The 15000-nt window shown below is 33.2% G+C and overlaps 1 protein-coding gene across 3 annotated transcripts in view; it reads right to left on the reverse strand.

The window, feature by feature from the left end:
* Positions 1-1334, reverse strand: part of LOC137638546 (metabotropic glutamate receptor 3-like) — a 25696-nt gene extending 24362 nt beyond the window's left edge. Inside the window, exon 1 of one of the 3 annotated variants that reach the window (XM_068370682.1) lies at positions 1165-1334. The gene's annotated coding sequence lies outside the window, so the exon portion shown is untranslated. Of the gene's footprint in view, positions 1-812; positions 849-946; positions 1019-1164 lie in introns of those variants that run through there. The other 2 variants (XM_068370684.1, XM_068370683.1) reach the window with 2 other exon arrangements.
* Between the last annotated feature and the right edge of the window lie 13666 nt (positions 1335-15000).

Below are 15000 nucleotides of genomic sequence, written 5' to 3' on the forward strand. Positions count from 1 at the left end.
CTACCTTTGACATGAGTTAAGTCTCTCAAATTTACTCCTAGAATGACTGATAAAGATAATCTTATTAAAGATCTTTATTTTATTGCTTATTCGCACAAACATATATATATATATATATATATATATATATTTATATATGTATACCATATGCTAGCAATAAGTTATCCATATCTATTAACCTGTATATACAGTAAAATATACATATATACAAATAAATGTATATATATATATATATATGCTATCAATGAATTTTCTTTTTTTTCATCTGTACATACAGTAAAGATACATATATGCATATAAATGTATATACATATACATACATACATAATTACATATATATGTTTATACAGTACATACATTCATACATAAACAATGCCAGGATGCCAGAGAACTTCAAATCATTCATTCATTAACAGTATACACACACACACACACACACACACACACACATATATATATATATATATATATATATATATATATATATATATATATATATATATATATATGTGTGTGTGTGTGTGTGTGTGTGTGTGTGTGTGTGTGTGTTTTCACACTAAATAGAATTGCCTTTTTGCGCTGATGCTAATATAGGTACATTACGAAATGATTATTAATAATGATCTGTTTCACAATATTCTAACCATTTTATCAAACAGGTTCTAATATAATCGAAACCTTTACCCATTTAAATACGTCCCCTTAAGCTACAATTTGAGCTTCAATTTCCCCTCTAGCTATACAAACTTCTACGTTAATCCAAAAACAACCGTTAAAAAAACCCTATTTTGAAATAAATAACGAACTCTCACCTTTTTAATGATGGAAGAATATTCCTTAAGCTACAATTTGAGCTTCAATCTCCCTTTTAGCTACACAAACTTCTACGTTAATCCAAAAATAACCGTTAAAAAATCCAATTTTGAAATAAATAACGAACTCTCACCTTTTTAACGATGGAAGAAGAATATTGTCGTTAAATCAATTCAAATTAAATATCGCAACAGACACTAGTTAATATAAACGAAACCTTTACCCATTTAAATACGTCCCTTAAGCTACAATTTGAGCTTCAATCTCCCCTTTAGCTATGCAAACTTCTACGTTAATCCAAAAAAACAACCGTTAAAAAACCCTATTTTGAAATAAATAACGAACTCTCACCTTTTTAACGATGGAAGAAGATTGTCGTTTAATCAATCCAAATTAAATATCGCAACAGACACTAGTTAAGTCAGGAGACAATACCCGACAACATTCTGCTCCAACGAAGAAGATGTACCGCGCGCTTACTGATAATTTCTCTTGGGCTGCCTCCTCCCATGTGTTCCGGGCCCCTGCAGGTTGGGTTGGCAGCCCTTGGCGGAGAAGCCGTATGCATTGGAGGAAATCCTCCTGTGGCTGTCCCCCGTCTCACATGATTCTTAAGGCTCTGGTTAATCTGAGTGCCAACGCAGATCGTAAGATCTGTTTTGAGTATCAAGTGAAAGTGTATTATGTTTTCTCCTGTCTTTTTCTGGCATGATGTGTAGTGTGTCATTTTCTGGTGGTAATCAAATGAAAGAGTATGTTCTTTTCTTGTCTTTTTTCTGGCATGATCTGTAGTTTGTCATTTTCTGATGGTAAAATGCCGTAAATAGATGACTTCTACGTATGCGTGCTTAAGCTTGTCATGTCTTTTGATATGTTTTTGGGGTAAGCAAGAAAGCTAATACGTCAACACTTTTTTTTAAGGAAAGCTAAGTTCAAAGCATGTATCAGGATGTTTTATTTTCTAGGTCATGTCTTATCTATTCGTAAAAAGACAGGAAATTTAGCTTTAACTAAATAGTGATTATATTAGTATAAGTATTAAAATGTTTTAAGATTCATTCGATATTATATATATATATATATATATATATAATATATATATATATACATACATATATATATATATATATATATATATATATATATATATATATATATATATATATATATATATACGTACACTAAGAAAAAATAGTAAAAGAGTAAAAATAAATTTTTAAGAATTGAACAGTTGTCAATTTTTTTTATATGAAATAAAACCAAATGAATTACGATGAAAAAAAGCGTGGAGGAGGAGAAGAAGGAAGAGAAAATACACATATAGACCTCGGTACGAAGATAATAGGTGTGGAGGAGGAGAAGGAGGAAGAGAAAGTACGATGATAATAAGTGTGGAGGAGGAGGAGGAGGAGGAGGAGGAGGAGGAAGAGATTAGGTTACTGGAGAAAGGAAATAAAGAGAGAGAGAGAGAGACCACCCATCTCAAGTATATTTAAATGGACGAATTTCCAGTATTGATTATGCTGTTATTGATTGGAAGAAGGTTTTGCTTGTATAATGAACACCTTGCAGCTTAGTTTGGAAAAAAGTTTGTAAATCTCTCTCTCTCTCTCTCTCTCTCTCTCTCTCTCTCTCTCTCTCTCGCTTAGCACAAATCAGTCTATAGGTAACGGACACAAACTGGAATTGAAAAGATACACCACCACTCAGTGTGGTAATTTCTTTGTATACAAAATAGCAAATACTTAGAATAGACTTCCAGCGGATGTAGTAAACAGAAACACGGTAAACGAGTTCAAGAATAAGTTAGACAAGATCATAAGAACTCTCTAAATGCTTAAACTAAATCGCTTTACCAAAGAGCACATAGTGTCTCTGCGGATGGACTAAAATCTTAGACATCCAAAATCCTTGTAACTCTCTCTCTCTCTCTCTCTCTCTCTCTCTCTCTCTCTCTCTCTCTCTCTCTCTCTCTCTCTCTCTCTCTCTCTCTCTCTCTCATGGTTAAGAGAGTTAATATGCATTGATTTATTTTCTTGTGTACTATTATCGCATTTTCCTCTACTTATCTTTTTATTTTCCTTTCTCCATTTTGTGGGAAAGGTAGTCTTTGAAAGGAAAAGCAAAATCTTAAACCATTCTGTTTTTTACTATTTTCCGGTTTTTTCCCATTATCAGGTCTCAATTTATCTATCAAATTATAGCCCATTTTCCTTTTAAACCTATTCTTGTCTATTAAATAAGGCCATTTTTTTTGCTATCCTTATTCTATTATCCCTTTCATTTCACCTGCGCTATCCCTCATTCTTTAACTCACTAAATATCTGACGTCACCCTCAGTCATCTGCCTTCTTGTCACCCTTCATTAAATTCGTTAAATCACAGTTTCCTTTTGTTACTATTTAACTTTATAATTATTTCTAAAACTTAGTCTATAGTATGTTTATCCTCCCATTACTGTGTCCTTTAATAGAGGCCTGTTTTTATTTATTAAAGATTATAGGTTTCTTTAAAAGATAAAGTATCTGAAATATTTGAAGCTAGACCCAGTTCAGTGTTGACTTTTAAATAGCATCAATAGTACTACTTCAAGCTAACGAAAAGAAAATATTTTTAATATAGAACTAAATGTACATCTTCAAGCATTGAAAGTACACCTTTAAATTAGTATAAAGGTAAATTATGCAGTCAAGTGATTAACTATACTCAATTCTTTTTGGTGAGCCAGATTTGCACCGACTAGCAGGGGTGCCCTTTTAGCTCTGAAAAGTTTCTTGATCGCTGATTGGTTAGACAAGATAATTCTAACCAATCAGATAACAGAAACTTTTCCGAGCTAAAAGGGCACCGTTGTGAGTCAGTGAAAATGCGCCTCATTAAAAAAAATTGTGTATAGTGAATTGCATTGTTCAGTGGCTACTTTCCTGTAGGTAAGGGTAAAAGAGACTTTTTAGCTATGATAATCAGCTCTTCTAGGAGGACACACCAAAATCAAACCATTGTTCTCTAGTCTTGGGTAGTGCCATAGCCTCTGTACCATGGTCTTCCACTCATTTTGAGTTAGAGTTTTCTTGCTTGAGGGTACACTCAGGCATGTTGTTCCGTGTTTCCTTATTTCCTTTACTTACTGGGCTAGTTTCCGTTGGAGCCTTGGACTTTTAGCATCTGGCTTTTCCAACTAGGGTTGTAGCTAATTAGCTAATAACGACAAGAACAACAACAACAACAACAACAACAACAACAACAACAACAATAATAATAATAATAATAATAAAATTGGTCTTCCACTGTCTTAGGTTAGAGTTCTCTAGCTTGAGGGTGCACTCGGGCACACTATCCTATCTAATTTCTCTTCCTCTTGCTTTGTTAAAGTTTTTATAGTTTATATAGGAAATATTTGTTTAGGTGTTATTGCTGTTCTTGAAATATTTTATTTTTGCTGTTTCCCCACTGGAATATTTTCCCTGTTGAAGCCCAATTGTTTATAGCATCTTGCTTTTCCAACTAGGGTTGTAGCTTAGCAAGTAATAATAATAATATTCCACCGAACAGCCAAGCATCCTCCACAATTCCACGGATGTAGTTCTTCCTTCTCTGCTTGTCTTTAAGTTGACACCATGGGTCGATTTTAAATCTGAATTATTCAACTCATGACAGTGCATGACTGTCCAGTCGTTACAACGGTTATATTTAAAAAGGATTTTTAAGCTTTTTTAAGCGGTTCCTTTAATCTAGTCTTATCGGGGGTTGGAAAGGGTGTGGGAAGGATTAGATTTTGAAGAAACCTTTGAAAGAAAATATTCTTTATACTTTGTCTGGTGCCTTTTTTTTTTTACTGACATTTCCGGTTTACTTATTTTTTATACTCGATGTGGTCAGTGACTTTAGGTTCGCACTGTGCGAATATTGTTGTGACTGAAGTTATAAGTAATTGCATTTTTATGTTGCTTTTGCAAATTTAATGGAATTATGCTTTTACCAAACAGGCCAATTTACTTTATTGTATTTAAAAAATCTTATATTCAAGTATTATTTCTATTTTTTCTTGTAAAAATATTTGAAAATTTTCTTTTTAGCATGTGCTCAATTAAATATTTTTTTTATTTAAGCATATAAACGTAATTTTCCATACTGTATATATATGTATATATATATTTAATTATATATACAGTATATATATATATATATATATATATATATATATATATATATATATATATAATTAAATGTATATATATTATTTATATATAATATATATATATATATTTAATTATATATATATATATATATATATATATATATATTTATATGTGTGTGTGTGTGTATATATAAATATAAATATATATATACTGTATGTATAATTAAATACATATATATAATTAAATATATATATACATATATATGTATATATATTTATATTTAATTATATATACAATATATATATACTGTATACATATATATATATATATATATATATATATAATATTGCAAAGCGGAGTGCAAGGTGAAGTTTTTTTGCAAAGCAACGAGCTTCCTCACTTTTAGTGATTTCCCAAGGCTGTGTCTAATCCTTTCCTTGCTGTTGTTGTGGATAATTTTCCTTTGCAATAAATAAAAAAAAGTTCTCTTGTAATATATTTAATTTTTTTTTTCATGAGACGAAACGTCCGAGTCTTCATAAAACTTTATTTCGAATTCCGACAAAAGACTTTTTCTTTTATTTGATTCAATTAACTCCAAATAAGTCTGATTAATCAATAGCTAAGTCAATGATTTGTCTACACGGATGAGCTCTTCATTTCCTGTGGGGGAGGTCCCTAGGGGTGGGGGAAAGTCCCCAGGGGGTGGGAAAAAGGCCCCATGGGTTGGGAAAATTCCCCAGGGGTTTGGTAAGGTCCTCCGGGGTAGGGAAAAGTATCAAGGGGTTTTGTAAGGTCCCCATGGGTGGGGAAAAGTTCCCATGGGTTTGGTAAGGTCCCCAGGGGTGGGAAAAAGTCCCCAGGGATTTAGTAAGGTCCCCATGGGTTTGGTAATGTCCCCAATTGTAGGGAAAAGTCCCAATGGTTGCTGAAAGGTCCCAAATGGTAGGGAAAAGTCCCCATGGGTTTAGTAATGTCCTTAGGGGTGAGGAAAAGTCCCCATGGGTTTGATAAGATCCCCAGGGGTGGGGAAAAGTCCCCATGGTTGGTGAAAGGTCCCCAAGGGTGGGGAAAAGTCCCATAGGTTTGGTAATGTTCCCAAGGGTGGGGAAAAATCCCCTTGGGTTTGATAAGGTCCCCAGAGGTGGGGAAAAGTCCCCATGGTTGGTGAAAGGTCCCCAAGAGTGGGGAAAAGTCCCAATGGTTGCTGAAAGGTCCCAAATGGTAGGGAAAAGTCCCCATGGGTTTGGTAATGTCCCTAGGGGTGAGGAAAAGTACCCATGGGTTTGATAAGGTCCCCAGGGGTGGGGAAAAGTCCCCATGGTTGGTGAAAGGTCCCCAAGGGTGGGGAAAAGTCCCATAGGTTTGGTAATGTTCCCAAGGGTGGGGAAAAATCCCCTTGGGTTTGATAAGGTCCCCAGGGGTGGGGAAAAGTCCCCATGGTTGGTGAAAGGTCCCCAAGGGTGGGGAAAAGTCCCAATGGTTGCTGAAAGGTCCCAAATGGTAGGGAAAAATCCCCATGGGTTTGGTAATGTCCCTAGGGGTGAGGAAAAGTACCCATGGGTTTGATAAGGTCCCCAGGGGTGGGGAAAAGTCCCCATGGTTGGTGAAAGGTCCCCAAGGGTGGGGAAAAGTCCCATAGGTTTGGTAATGTTCCCAAGGGTGGGGAAAAATCCCCTCGGGTTTGATAAGGTCCCCAGGGGTGGGGAAAAGTCCCCATGGTTGGTGAAAGGTCCCCAAGGGTGGGGAAAAGTCCCATAGGTTTGGTAATGTTCCAGAGGGTGGGGAAAAGTCCCCCTGGGTTTGATAAGGTCCCCAGGGGTGGGGAAAAGTCCCCATGGTTGGTGAAAGGTCCCCAGGGGGGGGGGAAGTCCCCATGAGTTTGGTAAGGTCCCCATTGGTGTGGATAAGTCCCCATGGGTGAGGGAAGGTCCCCAAGGGTGGGGAAGAGCCCCCATGGGAGTGAGTAGATCCCCAGTGGTGGGGAGAGGTATGTTCATAATTTTCGCGACTAATTTACTGCAAATCTCCCTCTTCCCTCAACATCTTTCAAATTAGACTCCCTGACGCAACTGCAGATTGCCCCCCCCCCCAGTCGTAACTAGGTCCTGAACGGCCGCCAAAGCCCCGGCACTGGGCCTTATAACCCAAATTCAGAGATTCAATTCAAACTAGTCTATTAGAACATTTTTCTACTTCTGCCCCCAAAGAATAGTATCTGAAGCAAATAGTTCCTCTTAAAGACAAATTTCAATAAATTTAGTCCTTTATCATGAATGTACAGTCGGACACAGTAATTCCTGGTACACCTCACTATAAAGAAATGCACCCGGCCACACCTCAACTGCACGGTGAGTTCCCGTGTTTAGCCCCGCCCACCACATCTGCCATCTCTTTCCACACTATCTGTTTGGCTACTCGCCGCGAATCATGCTACCAGAAAACATAAAATCAATCAATCAATCAAAACTCTTCGCGAAGTAAAGGTGTGACAAGGTGCGCTTTTTCGGAGCGAGGTGTGCAGAGACTCCTGCGTCCGACTGTACCTCGAAGTCCGTTCAAGGCAAAGAACCCAGATCCAGTAATCCAAGGAACATTTGCCTGTTAGTTTCTCATGAAGCAGAATGACAGAGATTAGTCGCGAAGCCTTAGAGGTACGTGTGCGGGCTTCCTAATAGTTTCACTGAGTCTTGAAATACTATTATTATTGTTATTATTATTATTATTATTATTATTATTATTATTATTATTATTATTATTATCACTTGCTAAGCTACAACCCTAGTTGGAAAAGCAGGATGCTATGAGCCCAGGGGCCCAAACGAAAAAATAGCCCAGTGAGGAAAGGAAATGAAGAAAAATAAAATATTTTAAGTATAGTAACAACATTAAAATATTTATTTCCTATAAAAACTTTAACAAATCAAGAGGAAGAGAAATTAGATAGAATAGTGTGCCTGAGTGTACCCTCAAGCAGGAGAACTCTAACCCAAGATAATGGAAGACCATGGTTCAGAGGCTATGGCACTACACAAGACTAGAGAACAATGGTTTGATTTTAGAGTGTAATTCTCCTAGAAGAGCTGCTTAACATAACTACAGAGTTTATTCTACCCTTGCCAAGAGGAAAGTAGCCACTGAACAATTACAGTGCAGAAACTAATGTGATTAGCGATATTTTTTACAGGCTGGAATATACAAGGTAAGTCAATGAACTCTATAAATTCATTCTTCAACGCTGAAAAGGATAATTGATAACACTATAATTTCTTACACACGCTCAACCACTCATCTTTCTCTCCATGCGCTCATGTCTTCTTCTTCTCCTTCTCCTCCTTCTCCTCCTTCTTCTTCTTCTTCTTCTTTTTCTCCTTCTTCTTCTTCTTCTTCTTCTTCTTCTTCTTCTTCTTCTTCTTCTTCACCATTATTCCTACATTAAGGGGTCGGTTGCCTGATGCGTCATCTCCAGCGCCTCCCAGCTAGTTAGCATTTTTCTCTACCTGACCAAACCACCGTTAAAGAATACCCGTTTTCTTCAACATATCCGACATTTTCACAATATGGTCGTTGTATAATGACGTACAGTAAGGCGCAGACACTGCTGTACTGTAAGGTATAGAATTCGACTGACGATATATAGGACCGTGTTCAATCCCATATGACAAGTACACCCGCCTGGAACACTACCCGTAAGCGGGGTTCACACGATCGAACGGTTCGTCGTACCTGGTTGTCGAACCTGCTTATCAAATGGTTCGAAGAGGTGGAGTCGGTCACAAATGCATAAGATTTGTGGACAGTGAAGCCCCGCCCACTAAAAGTCAGGCGAGAACATACTTTCTTCGATCCGTTCGACGAACGCATTCGACAACCAAATACCCCATTCACGTGTTCGAACATCACTTCAAACACTTGTCTGTCGAACCGCGTTCGACGAACCCTTTACACAAATGAAAGAAGCGACGAACCTTGACAGTATCTATTTATCTGTCTATCTGTCTAACAAACTGTCCATATTTATCCATGCAAGTTAGCTCGTATGAAGATCTCTCTCTCTCTCTCTCTCTCTCTCTCTCTCTCTCTCTCTCTCTCTCTCTCAGTAGATGATCCTTTTATAAGCATACAATCTAATTCCGGTATTTATACATTGCTTACTTTCAGGAACGTATAGAGCTTCCTTATCGTGATGTAAACGCAAATAGTATCAAGGTCTGTAATGCATTACCTCATACGCCCTTCTCTAACCTCAAAATCTCATAATAATTCTATTATTATTATTATTATAATTATCATTATTATTATTATTATTATTATTATTATTATTATTATTATTATTACTTGCTAAGCTACAACCCTAGTTGGAAAAGCAGGATGCTATAATCCCAAGGGCTCCGACAGGGAAAATAGCTCAGTGAGGAAAGGGAGCAAGGAAAAATAAAATATTTTAAGAAGAGCAACAATATTAAAATAAATATCACTTTATAAACTATAAAAACTTTAACAAAACAAGAGGAAGAGAAATAAGATATATGATAGAATAGTGTGCCCGAGTGTACCCTCAAACAAGAGAACTCTAACCCAAGACAGTGGAAGACCATGGTACAGAGGCTGTGGCACAGCCCAAGATTAGAGAACATTGGCTTGAATTGGAGTGTCCTTCTTCTAGAAGAGCTGCTTACCATAGCTAAAGAGTCTCTTCTACCCATACAAAGAGGAAAGTGGCCGCTGAACAATTACAGTGCAGTAAGAAGAATTGTTTGGTAATCTCAGTTTTGTCAGGTGTATGAGGACAGAGGAGAATATGTAACGAATAGGCCAGACTACTCGGTGTGTGAGTGGATAGGCAAGGGGAAAATGGACCGTAACCAGAGAGAAGGATCCAATGTAGTACTATCTGGCCAGTCAAAAGACCCCATAACTCTCTAGTGGTAGTATCTCAACGGGCCTTCTCCATCATGAGGCTCAATACTACACAGTACTCTAGAAGTTTTATTCCAGCTATGACCAAGTTGTGGAATGATCTTCCTAATCGGGTAGTTGAATCAGTTGAACTTCAAAAGTCTTGGGTAGTGCCATAGCCTCTGTACCATGGTCTTCTTCTGTCTTGGGTTAGAGTTCTCTTGCTTGAGGGTATATCTTCCTCTTCTTTTGTTAAAGTTTTTATAGTTTTTATACGAAATATTTAATTTAGTGTTTTTACTATACTTAAAATATTTTATTTTTCTTTATTTCTTTTCCTCACTGGGCTATTTTCCCTGTTGGGGCCCCTGGGCTTATAGCATCCTGCTTTTCCAACTAGGGTTGTAGCTTAGCATTTAATAATAATAATAATAATAATAATAATAATAATAATAATAATAATAATAATAATAATAATTGATAATAATAATGATAATTGATAATTATTAATTAATAGTAATAATAATAATAATTAATAATTAATAATAATAATAATAGTAATAATAATAATAATAATAATAATAATAATAATTATAATAATAATGATAATAATTAATAATGATTAATAATAATAATGATAATAATTAATAATAATAATGATAATTGATAATTATTAATTAATAATAATAATAATAATAATAATAATAATAATAATGCTTGAAGAAGCAACAGCAAAGGACAAACCATTTAGAGACGTAACCTTTATCGGATTATCAAGTATTCTAGGATCGATACGTGACTTTATCTGTAAACTTTTTTTATACTCCCAGATTCGGTGTTGGTGAAAGTCATGGCATGGAATAAATTTATTTAAACTGGCTGTATGAAATGGAAAGATACACATGTATATATATATTATTATTATTATTATTATTATTATTATTATTACTATATATATATATATATATATATACATATATATATATATATACAGTATGTCTGCGTATGTATATATGTGTATATATATATATATATATATATATATATATATATATATATATATATATATATATATATATATATATATATATATTCAATGAGATGGTCCTACCAGTGTTAACTTATGCATCATAAACTTGATGCCTTACTAAAGACTTAGAATATAATCTAGTTATATTAGGAATAACACTAAGAGACAGAAAAAGAGCAATATGGATACGACAGCAAACTAAAATAGAGAATATTCTAACGTAAGAAAAAGAAATGGACATGGGTAGGACATATAATAAGAATAACAGACAATAGATGGACATTAAGAAAAACGGAATGGGTCCCTGGAGATTGTAAAAGAAGCAGGGGAAGGAAGAAAAGACGATGGATTGGCGAAGTAAGAAAGTTTGCGGGTGTGGACTGACACAGAAAAATCATAGACGCAAGTGGAAGGTCATGTGTGAGGCCATTGAATGTGTGTCTGTGTTTGTGTGTTCGTGTGTGTGAAGAGATTTGATTGGAGTTAGTACTTTTGTCCTATTAATGACATCGACGGACTCATAATGATATATATATATATATATATATACACTGTATATATATGTATGTATGTATATATATATATATATATATCTATCTATCTATCTATCTATATATATATATATATATATATATATATATATATATACACATACACACATATATATCTATCTATCTATCTATCTATCTATCTATATATATATATATATATATATCATGGCCACTCGTGGCATGGTTAGTTTCGACCTGGCCTTTCATTAGAAGGGGCTAGCGTTCGATCCCAAGTATGAGGTAGAAATTTATTTTTCGATTTGAACACAATGTTGTGTTGATATTTAAATATATATATATATATATATATATATTACATGTATATTATATATATATATATATATACATACATACATATTATGTAATTGTCTTAACATCTCACTAACACAATTCTGTGACCTACGAAGCTTAGAATTACACACGAAAGTCTTCCCACATTGACCTTACATTATCTTTGATTGTTCCGTAAACAAACGTATCTCAAGCAAATGCGAGTCTGTGATTGGTCGAGACAGCATCCTTAGCCAATGGGAATCGTGTGTTTTACCTTTTGAGTTGTGTAATAGCGAGTGATTCGTTTCCCGTTGATGAAGAGGAGGAAGAATTAGAAAGATAGGAAGAGAAAGAGGAAAATTGATAGGAAGAGGAAGAGGAAGAGGAAAATTGGTAGGAGGAGGAAGAGGAGTCAATAGTAAAAGGGGGAAATGAGACGATGTGAATGAGAATATGAAACTCGATATGGAAATTAAGATAAATTGACAAAGAAAAGAAAGATAAAATAGACATGAAAATGAAGAATACACACATCTATACATATATATATATATATATATATACTGCATTTGTATATATATATATATATATATACACACACATATAGATATATATACTGTATATATATGTATATATACGTATATACATATACATGTATATATATATATATATATATATATGTATATATATATATGTATATATATATATTTATTATATATATATATATATATATATATATATATATATATATATATATATATATATATATATATAGAGAGAGAGAGAGAGAGAGAGAGAGAGAGAGAGAGCGATTATATAACTAAGATATTAGGAAGATAAAGAACAAATTGATTAAAGGAAATAGGAAAAAGTAAAAAGTAAAAAAAAAAAAAAACATTTTGATAAAGAAGATAAAAAAAAAACAGAAAATGGTAATAGGTAAATGAAAAAAAAAACGTAGAAATATTACATTAGAAACAAGAAAACTATAAGAAATCCTATTCTTTTATTATTTTCGAAATTGTTAATGAAAATTATATATACGTTTATCAGTTTGTTGAGTTTCTCACCACAGCGAACTAGGCCAAGTGAATGAGCTAATCGAGTTTCAATTTTTCTAATTGTTGCTATATGATTTAGTTTAAGATTCAAAATTATTATGTTATTAAGTTCTTAGAATATCTAGATCAATATTTAATTAGGATAAAAGGAATTTAAGTAACTCCGAAGCTACTAATGAAAGTATTTCACCGTAAAAACAAAAGAAATAATATGCAGCGTAACATTGTTAGCGAGCTCAAATGCACAGTAGACTTAACGATGCCTCACTAAACCCATGATCTTAGCTTAACATTCTTTTAAACTTATTCGAACGGTATTCTCTACAGAGTAATTTGTCTTTGTCATTTCCTGGTATGGAAAACTCTGTCTGCAACTAAGAGTTCCTCTTCTTCTTTTTCTTCTTCTTCTTCTTCTTCTTCTTCTTCTCCTTCTTCTTCTTCTTTTTCTTCTTCTTCTTCTTCTTCTTCTTCTTCTTCTTCTTCTGTTGATTGCCAGATATCTGCTGCCATTTTCACTTTGTAGAATGATGAGTTTGTTTAGGGAATTCTTCGTCTTTTTGTGTTGTTAACATTATGAAAAGTTTTATTAAAATGAAAATTATTAACATTTTTATTGTTATTGAAAGTATGAAAATTATTATTATTATTATTATTATTATTATTATTATTATTATTATTATTATTATTATAACAATTCTTTGCCTTTTTATTATGAAAAATTTTATTCGAATAAAAATTAACATTATTATTATTATTGTTATTATTATTATTATTATTATTATTATTATTATTATTATTATTATTGCTACTAAAATTATGAAAATTTTTGTTTGAATAGAAATTGTTATTATTATTATTATTGTTGTTATTATTATTATTATTACTATTATTCACCTTATTTGGTTATTAAAATCTTAAGAAATATTATGAGAATAACAATTATTAACATTTTTATTATTATAATAGACGTAAGTGGGTATCCACAGTAACTAGAAACTAGAAAGTACTGGAATTTTAAATTGGAAAAATTACAAATTCATATATCCTTATATGCTCTAATGCACTCGAGAAAGTAACCCGAGTTAAATGGTTTATAATCATTAGAAGTAGAATTATTTGAAATTGGTTGATATTAAGATTTATATTAGATAAAAGTAAAGTACTAAACTGAAATACAATCATAAAAAAGTACCCCTCCAAAAGTAACTAAAGACCCTCATCTTCCAAGTTAGTTCAGCCAAAAAATTTTCAGGTAAAAAGAATTTTATAACTTCAAGAGACAAAAAACCATCAACAATTATAACAGTACTGAAAAACACCACCCCCTTGAAAACTAATATTTCATTTCAGTTTAGCCAGAAAGGTATTAAGTTAAAAAGAAAAAAACTTCAAAGGACAAAAAACCTTCAACAAGACCTTTAACAAAATATAATCATGCAAAACGCCATCCTAAAAAAAGAAAAAAGAAATTCCATATCACCTCACCAAATCTTGCCAAGAGTAAAACTTTAACAAACCAAAAACCTTCAACAATCGAAAGAAAATCATAAAAAGGCCTACCCCCCTCAAAAAAAAAAAATAAAATAAAATAAAAAAGATCCTCATTTTCTAAGTAGTTTCACCAAATCTTACCAAGAATAAAACTTCAACAGACAAAAAACCTTCAACAATCAAAAGAAAATCATAAAAAGGCCCCCCCACCAAAAAAAAAAAAAAAAAAAAAAAAATGAAAAAAAATCCTCATTTTCTAAGTAGTTTCACCAAATCTTGCCAAGAATAAAACTTCAACAGACAAAAACCTTCAACAATCAAAAGAAAATCATAAAAAGGCCCCCCCCACCAAAAAAAAAAAAAAATGAAAAATAAAAAAATCCTCATTTTCTAAGTAGTTTCACCAAATGTTGCCAAGAGTAAAACTTCAACAGACAAAAACCTTCAACAATCAAAAGAAAATCATAAAAAGGCCCCCCCACCAAAAAAAAAAAAAAAAAAATGAAAAAAAAAAATCCTCATTTTCTAAGTAGTTTCACCAAATCTTACCAAGAATAAAACTTCAACAGACAAAAACCTTCAACAATCAAAAGAAAATCATAAAAAGGCCAACCCACCAAAAAAAAAAATGAAAAAAAAATCCTCATTTTCTAAGTAGTTTCACCAAATCTTGCCCAGAATAAAACTTCAACAGACAAAAAACCTTCAAAAATCGAAAGAAAATCATAAAAAGCCCCCCCTAA

The sequence above is a fragment of the Palaemon carinicauda genome, chromosome 3 (genome assembly GCF_036898095.1).
Source record: "Palaemon carinicauda isolate YSFRI2023 chromosome 3, ASM3689809v2, whole genome shotgun sequence".
Classification (NCBI taxonomy): domain Eukaryota; kingdom Metazoa; phylum Arthropoda; class Malacostraca; order Decapoda; family Palaemonidae; genus Palaemon; species Palaemon carinicauda.